General features: G+C 43.5%; 1 non-coding gene across 1 annotated transcript; it reads right to left on the bottom strand.

The window, feature by feature from the left end:
* Nucleotides 1–663: 663 nt before the first annotated feature.
* Nucleotides 664–2,652, bottom strand: LOC143206253 (small subunit ribosomal RNA). The gene has a single exon (XR_013008240.1). It is a non-coding gene; the product is annotated as a small subunit ribosomal RNA (ribosomal RNA).
* Between the last annotated feature and the right edge of the window lie 4,768 nt (nt 2,653–7,420).

Genomic DNA, 7,420 nt, shown 5'->3' with positions numbered 1-7,420 from the left:
TTATAAGACGACGACGACGACGACGACGCGCGCTCACGTCATAGACAGCGCTTGCGCCCCTTTCGCAGCCGCCGTCGACTTTAAAACGCTCTTACGGTTTATTTTCGTCTTCTCCACTACACACAACGAGAGGAGCGGAGACAGACTACTCGAAATGGTGACGTTCGTTGTAAATTTTCGTCGTCTCACCTCGTACGACAACAAAAGAGCATACGCTGATCATAGTTTGGCAATATTTTCGTAAACTAAATCTCACCCTTTTGGAATGAAACAAACGAAGGGTGATAAGATTTTCGTAAACTAATCACATTACCGATCATCGTATATGTTCGTCGATATGAGGATCGAAACGTCGATTAGAAATATAATTGGCAAAATCGTTTTATTTTGCGCTCGATTTGTCCATTTATAACGAAATCCGTCGTAGGCCGACGATTATTACTCGTCGTCCTATATAACAACATCTTCATCGTATATATCTCCGCTTTCGGGCGTACATCTTTTAAAACCATATATTATAGGTACCCGAAAACAGCTACGTTGACGACGTCGAAATTCGATCGGAACTTCCGAACTTCGTAGATGGCTCTTTAACGTTCGACAATGATTTTTACAGACTTGTACGTTTACCTATTATATATATATAGGCATAACAACACACTGTAATGATCCTTCCGCAGGTTCACCTACGGAAACCTTGTTACGACTTTTACTTCCTCTAAATGATCAAGTTTGGTCATCTTTTCCTACACATCGACGACGCCGAAACGCCATCGCGTGTCGATCCGAAGACCTCACTAAATCATTCAATCGGTAGTAGCGACGGGCGGTGTGTACAAAGGGCAGGGACGTAATCAACGCGAGCTTATGACTCGCGCTTACTGGGAATTCCTCGTTCATGGGGAACAATTGCAAGCCCCAATCCCTAGCACGAAGGAGGTTCAGCGGGTTACCCGGGCCGCTCGGCCAGGGAAGACACGCTGATTCCTTCAGTGTAGCGCGCGTGCGGCCCAGAACATCTAAGGGCATCACAGACCTGTTATTGCTCAATCTCGTGCGGCTAGAAGCCGCCTGTCCCTCTAAGAAGAATAGTTTGTACGCCGACAGTAAAAACCGCGCACGAACCGCGAAACCCGAAAGCAACGCGGCCGGCGGGCCTTTAGGATGTCAAAAAGCGCCTAGTTAGCAGGCTAGAGTCTCGTTCGTTATCGGAATTAACCAGACAAATCGCTCCACCAACTAAGAACGGCCATGCACCACCACCCACCGAATCAAGAAAGAGCTCTCAATCTGTCAATCCTTCCGGTGTCCGGGCCTGGTGAGGTTTCCCGTGTTGAGTCAAATTAAGCCGCAGGCTCCACTCCTGGTGGTGCCCTTCCGTCAATTCCTTTAAGTTTCAGCTTTGCAACCATACTTCCCCCGGAACCCAAAAGCTTTGGTTTCCCGGAAGCTGCCCGTCGAGTCATATTAGGGAACGTCGACGGATCGCTAGCTGGCATCGTTTAAGGTTAGAACTAGGGCGGTATCTGATCGCCTTCGAACCTCTAACTTTCGTTCTTGATCAATGAAAGCGTTTTTGGCAAATGCTTTCGCTTCTGTTCGTCTTGCGACGATCCAAGAATTTCACCTCTAACGTCGCAATACGAATGCCCCCATCCGTTCCTATTAATCATTACCTCGGGGTTCCGAAAACCAACAAAATAGAACCGAGGTCCTATTCCATTATTCCATGCATACAGTATTCAGGCGAAATTTTAGCCTGCTTTGAGCACTCTAATTTGTTCAAAGTAAACGTGCCGGCCCACCTCGACACTCAGTAAAGAGCACCGCGGCAGGATTGAGTTGGGCCGTCGTAACCACGACGCGCACAACACGCACGCCGAAACGCACGCGCGACGGCGACGCGACACGACTAAGCCCACCGGCAGGACGTCTCGCGAAAAACACGCCAGTTAACACCGCGAACGATGAACCGGCGGCGCGAGACACAAATTCGACTACGAGCTTTTTAACCGCAACAACTTTAATATACGCTATTGGAGCTGGAATTACCGCGGCTGCTGGCACCAGACTGGCCCTCCAATTGATCCTCGTTAAAGGGTTTAGAGTGTACTCATTCCGATTACGGGGCCTCGGATGAGTCCCGTATCGTTATTTTTCGTCACTACCTCCCCGTGCCGGGAGTGGGTAATTTGCGCGCCTGCTGCCTTCCTTGGATGTGGTAGCCGTTTCTCAGGCTCCCTCTCCGGAATCGAACCCTGATTCCCCGTTACCCGTTACGACCATGGTAGGCGCAGAACCTACCATCGACAGTTGATAAGGCAGACATTTGAAAGATGTGTCGCCGGTGCGAGACCGTGCGATCAGCTTAAAGTTATTCAGAGTCACCAAGTTGTACGATGACGAGCGCGAACCCGAAACCGATTGGTTTTGATCTAATAAAAGCACTCCTTCCATCTCTGGTCGGAGCTCTGTTTGCATGTATTAGCTCTAGAATTACCACAGTTATCCAAGTAATTGTGGGTACGATCTAAGGAACCATAACTGATTTAATGAGCCTTTCGCGGTTTCACCTTAATTCGGTATGTACTGAGACATGCATGGCTTAATCTTTGAGACAAGCATATGACTACTGGCAGGATCAACCAGGGAACTGTTCTTATTATTTTATCGACACGAAGCAGATAAAACAAATACAGACACAGTTTATTTTATAAGTTTGACTTATAAAGAAACGTGTGCGTAAGACGACGATATATAATATATATCGACGACTAATAAAAAGGAGGTGCATGATAGCGCGCCTAGACGACGGAAAAACCGGTCCGAGGCGCCACGCTCTTACATTTTAATATTAGTTGTCTAATAAAACAAAACGATATCATCATCTTAGACACATCTTTTGTTTTTTTTATACACAACCGATCGACTAGGCACCCAATTATCTCGATTATCGACGACGATCGTCGACTACGTCGAAAATTGGATGCCGCAAAATATCGTTCGGCGTTTATAAGACCTCGAAAAACATTCTCTCCGAACCCTTCGCTAGATAGAAATATATAAAGCGACAAGGAAACCTCGTACGAGAAACGTTTCGTGATTTTTTATTTTATTCTCGCTCGGAGAGCAGAGAGCTATCGCAAAATGTGTTGCTGTTTTATGAACGTTCCGATGAAAAACCGATACGTCCATAAAAATAATAATTCCAATCGCATATGAATCGTGGATCATCTTCTTCTAACGAAGCCGAATGTTCCCGCCGAATTCGCGATCTCGCAGTGATACCGTCGTCGTCGTCGTACGCTTCCCGATATATCGAAAAAAACCGACCAGGAAGAACAACGAAACGACGATACAAAATCGCGAGAGCGTTACGAATATATAATAACACGACGAAATACGCTTTTTATTTAGATAAATAAAAAAATACGGTTCGGATCTTATATATTAACATATAATATGTAATACCACCTTCGCTGATCAAAAGCCACTCGGTAAAAGTGTCACAGCGCCGGTCGACCCGACCCGTCGTATCCGTCTCTCGTATCGCCCCACGTAGAAGCGCACACGATTTAAGCGCGGGTCTCTCGCCAGCTATCGGAAATGTATGGGTGTTTTAGAACAGATCGTTTATACGGACGTTGCGCAAATTTTTCGTTTTTACGTCTGCCCGTTCTCGTTATTATCGGAATGTTCCGATGAATAAACTTTAGCTTTAGACAACGTGAACTTCTAAAGCAATAATTTTAACCTCTCGTGTTAATACGTCCTCAGGCCGTTTCTAGACTGCCGATCACGTTCTTTAAAAGTCGGAAAATTCCGATCCATAAAATTATGCTAGTAGAATGTAAAGATCCTTCATAGGATGGATACTGTCACATATCGATACGGCGATCGGAGTAAAACTGTTCTCACGTATTTCAGGACATTTTAGGTTGTTACGTCGGCCCGTTCGTTATTATCGGTATATACCTATGAATAAATGTTTTGCTTGTAGAACGTAAGATTCCAAAAGAATGATTCGCCGAAACGATGGTGCACCCTTACGATCGGATATTTGCCGCTTATTGGCCATTTTCTATAATTCATCCGTTAGATATCGTTTATCGACTACGGATAAGGTTTTCCGATATCAGAATGTTCCTAAGGATGATTCGAAAGTGATTTGAACGAAGAATTTGATAGAATGAATCCTTTATTTATCCATTGAGTACAGGGTACGGAGTGTCTGCGGGGTCAGCTAATATATTATATTTCTCTCTCGACGTAATGGTAACTCGAAGTCCGAACCGCGCTCATGAAGCTCGGTTTCAATCCAATCCATGTTGGTCGGTTCCTCGAGAGGAACGCCGTATCTTCGCGGTCGACCGCCTAATGAATCAGGTGGTAAAAGTCCAAGCCCAGCGCGGCAACGGCAGGCGCGTTCAACGTTTTAACTGCCAATTCTACGGTCATTCATCGGCCAACTGTAAAGCCACTCCGGCCTACGTCAAGTCCCAAAGACAGAAATTCCCCGCCGAAATGCACCAACTGTTGAGAACCATACACCGCAAATTACTCGGGATGCAAGTGCCGACCTACTCCAAAAACAACCAAACCCAAAAGACCAATTCCTCCCCCCACTCATGTACGGGGAACTCAAGATAACAGTCGTCTGGCTGGTCTGGATTCCACTAGAACACGAACCCGATCTCCATTGGCGAAATACTCTTCGGAACATATTCAGATGACCAAGGAGATTTTCAGGCCATTTTCAACGCCATCAACCACACAGCTATTGGAAGAATTACTATCGGCCGGGATAATAGATGAGTTGGAACTTGGGCTTATTGCTCCAAGCGAACCAACTCACTACTCCTCCAATCGACCGACAATAATTGACTTTTTTATCTATCAAAATTCGAATCAAGCCTCTGACCTGCAAGTACTCCAAGATATCGATTCTGACCACAGGCCTATCCTCCTCACCCACCATCAGCGATTTTCCACTGAGTTCCACTGTCCCCAAGCAAGGTCAACCTAGTAAACGAAAAAAAAAGTATCTTCTCTTTGACGATCCTCATTATATTAGGACGATAGTTCCATTCTAAATTCTTGATTAATTACAGTTCCTATTTGTTCATTTCGAGACGTTCCCGTGATTAATACTTATCGTGTAGAAATTAGCCACAATCCACAATTAGCCACAGTTAGGAAAAATAAATTAATTATCATATAGTCATAAACGTAATAAAAATGAATACACATATTTTCGAAGTCACTCCAGAAATACTTTACCTTATTTTTAAATAACAATCTCGGGCCGTACCATTTTTACAAAACTTATTCTATATACTTACTATATAACAGATTATAATGATATAATATAATTCAATACAATAACTACAATATATATATATATATCTGAAAATTCTGTTTTTATAAAATGTCAGCTACTGTTTAACATTTCATTTTTTAAAATGTATATCCAATTGTGGTTCTGAAAAGAACCGATTTTGCAGGTAAGTAGTATATTGAAACACACATAGGTATGTGAATTAATTTACTTAGAACTGGTATATTTGGTGACTGCTTTGGTACCTTCGCTAACGGCGTGCTTAGCCAACTCACCGGGTAACAATAACCTAACGGCGGTTTGGATTTCTCTGCTCGTGATCGTTGATCTCTTATTGTAATGGGCGAGACGCGACGCTTCGGCGGCTATCCTTTCGAATATATCGTTCACGAAAGAATTCATGATCGACATGGCCTTGCTGGAGATACCCGTATCGGGATGAACCTGCTTTAAAACTTTGTATATGTAAATCGCATAGCTTTCCTTCCTCCTGCGCTTCTTTTTCTTGTCGCTCTTAGAGATATTTTTCTGGGCTTTTCCGGCTTTCTTGGCCGCCTTACCGCTTGTCTTCGGTGGCATTTCGAAATAAAAATCCCGACGTCTCACGTACCTCAAAGAGTACTTAACTAAAAAAATGCCTTTAATTCTAGAACTTATAACATTCGAAGGAACACTTCTAAGCCCCGCCCATAGCCCGAGTTAGAGTCTGATTGGTCGCGTATGATATAACGAGTTTGGCTCGCGGACAAAATTCCAGGCCGATCTGTAAGAAATTTCCAGTACCGTTTTTGATTTAAAGGTGAGCAGTATCTAACAACGATCGAGATTAACATGTCCGGACGTGGTAAAGGCGGAAAAGTGAAGGGAAAGGCGAAGTCTCGTTCCAATCGTGCGGGATTACAATTTCCTGTCGGTCGTATTCACCGACTTCTAAGGAAAGGAAATTATGCCGAACGCGTAGGGGCCGGTGCTCCCGTTTACTTAGCTGCCGTAATGGAATATCTGGCGGCCGAAGTTCTCGAGTTGGCGGGTAACGCCGCTAGAGACAACAAGAAAACAAGGATTATCCCTAGGCATTTACAATTGGCCATCAGAAACGACGAGGAATTGAATAAACTGTTATCTGGCGTTACTATTGCCCAGGGCGGCGTCTTGCCTAACATTCAAGCAGTATTATTGCCTAAAAAGACAGACAGCAAAACCAAATAGATAACGCAAACCGTTTAAAGTTTTGCATACGCCCTTTAATATCGGTCCTTTTCAGGGCCAACAAAATCGTATAAAAAAGAAGTTAGAATACGCGTTCTTATTAAAGAATAAATATTAACTAGAAAATTTATAAATAATCTGATCTGTACTGAATATTCCTTTATTACTGTTTTAGAGTATCGATCGATCGGTTCCCTAATTAGTTACGGCTCTATCTAGAAAATAATCATTTAAGTAATAATAAGATAATAAATAAATTATATAAATATTCTTTCTTTTATAAAGTTATATTGTGGTTCTGAAAAGAACCGTTTTTTTTTTCTATTAAAAAAATACGGTCTTGGACGAACGTATTTTTTAGGGAAGTCGTAGCACGTCCAGGAGTGTCGGGATATTTGTAATTTTCAACTCCGTGTCTTCTTGATCTGACGATGAAATGTGTCGCCTGTTTAATATATCGTCATACGTAGTAGAAATAGTTTTATTTCTTTTTCTTTGGTGATACTGGTTTTTTAGTTTTCGCACCTTCACCAGCGGCAACACGAACAGTTGAGGTCGTCGTCTTAGCACTTTTCGGTTTAGGCGCCTTGGGCTTTTTCGTAGGTCCGGCTTTATTAGATTTTTTCGCTTTGGAAGGCGATTTCGGGGATCTTGCGGCCGTGTTGCTTTTTGCTGCTTTCGAAGATGAACTATTAGCGGCGGCATTGGAAGCGGACGTAGTCGTGGCGGCGGTAGATTTCTTTCCTGTTTTCTTTTCGACGGCTTTTTTGGCAGAAGCTTTTTTCTCGGCCAAAGTTGCAGATTCACCTTTCTTACTTTTAGCTGTGGTTTTCTTAGTTGAGGCGGAGGCGGCGGTCGTCTTTTTTTCCGTTT

The sequence above is a fragment of the Rhynchophorus ferrugineus genome, unplaced genomic scaffold, assembly GCF_030347505.1.
Source record: "Rhynchophorus ferrugineus isolate W39M unplaced genomic scaffold, kcgeb_rfMv2 rfM613, whole genome shotgun sequence".
NCBI lineage: Eukaryota > Metazoa > Arthropoda > Insecta > Coleoptera > Curculionidae > Rhynchophorus > Rhynchophorus ferrugineus.
Note: the sequence above shows the minus strand (reverse complement) of the source record. Positions and strands in the feature narration are given on the sequence as shown.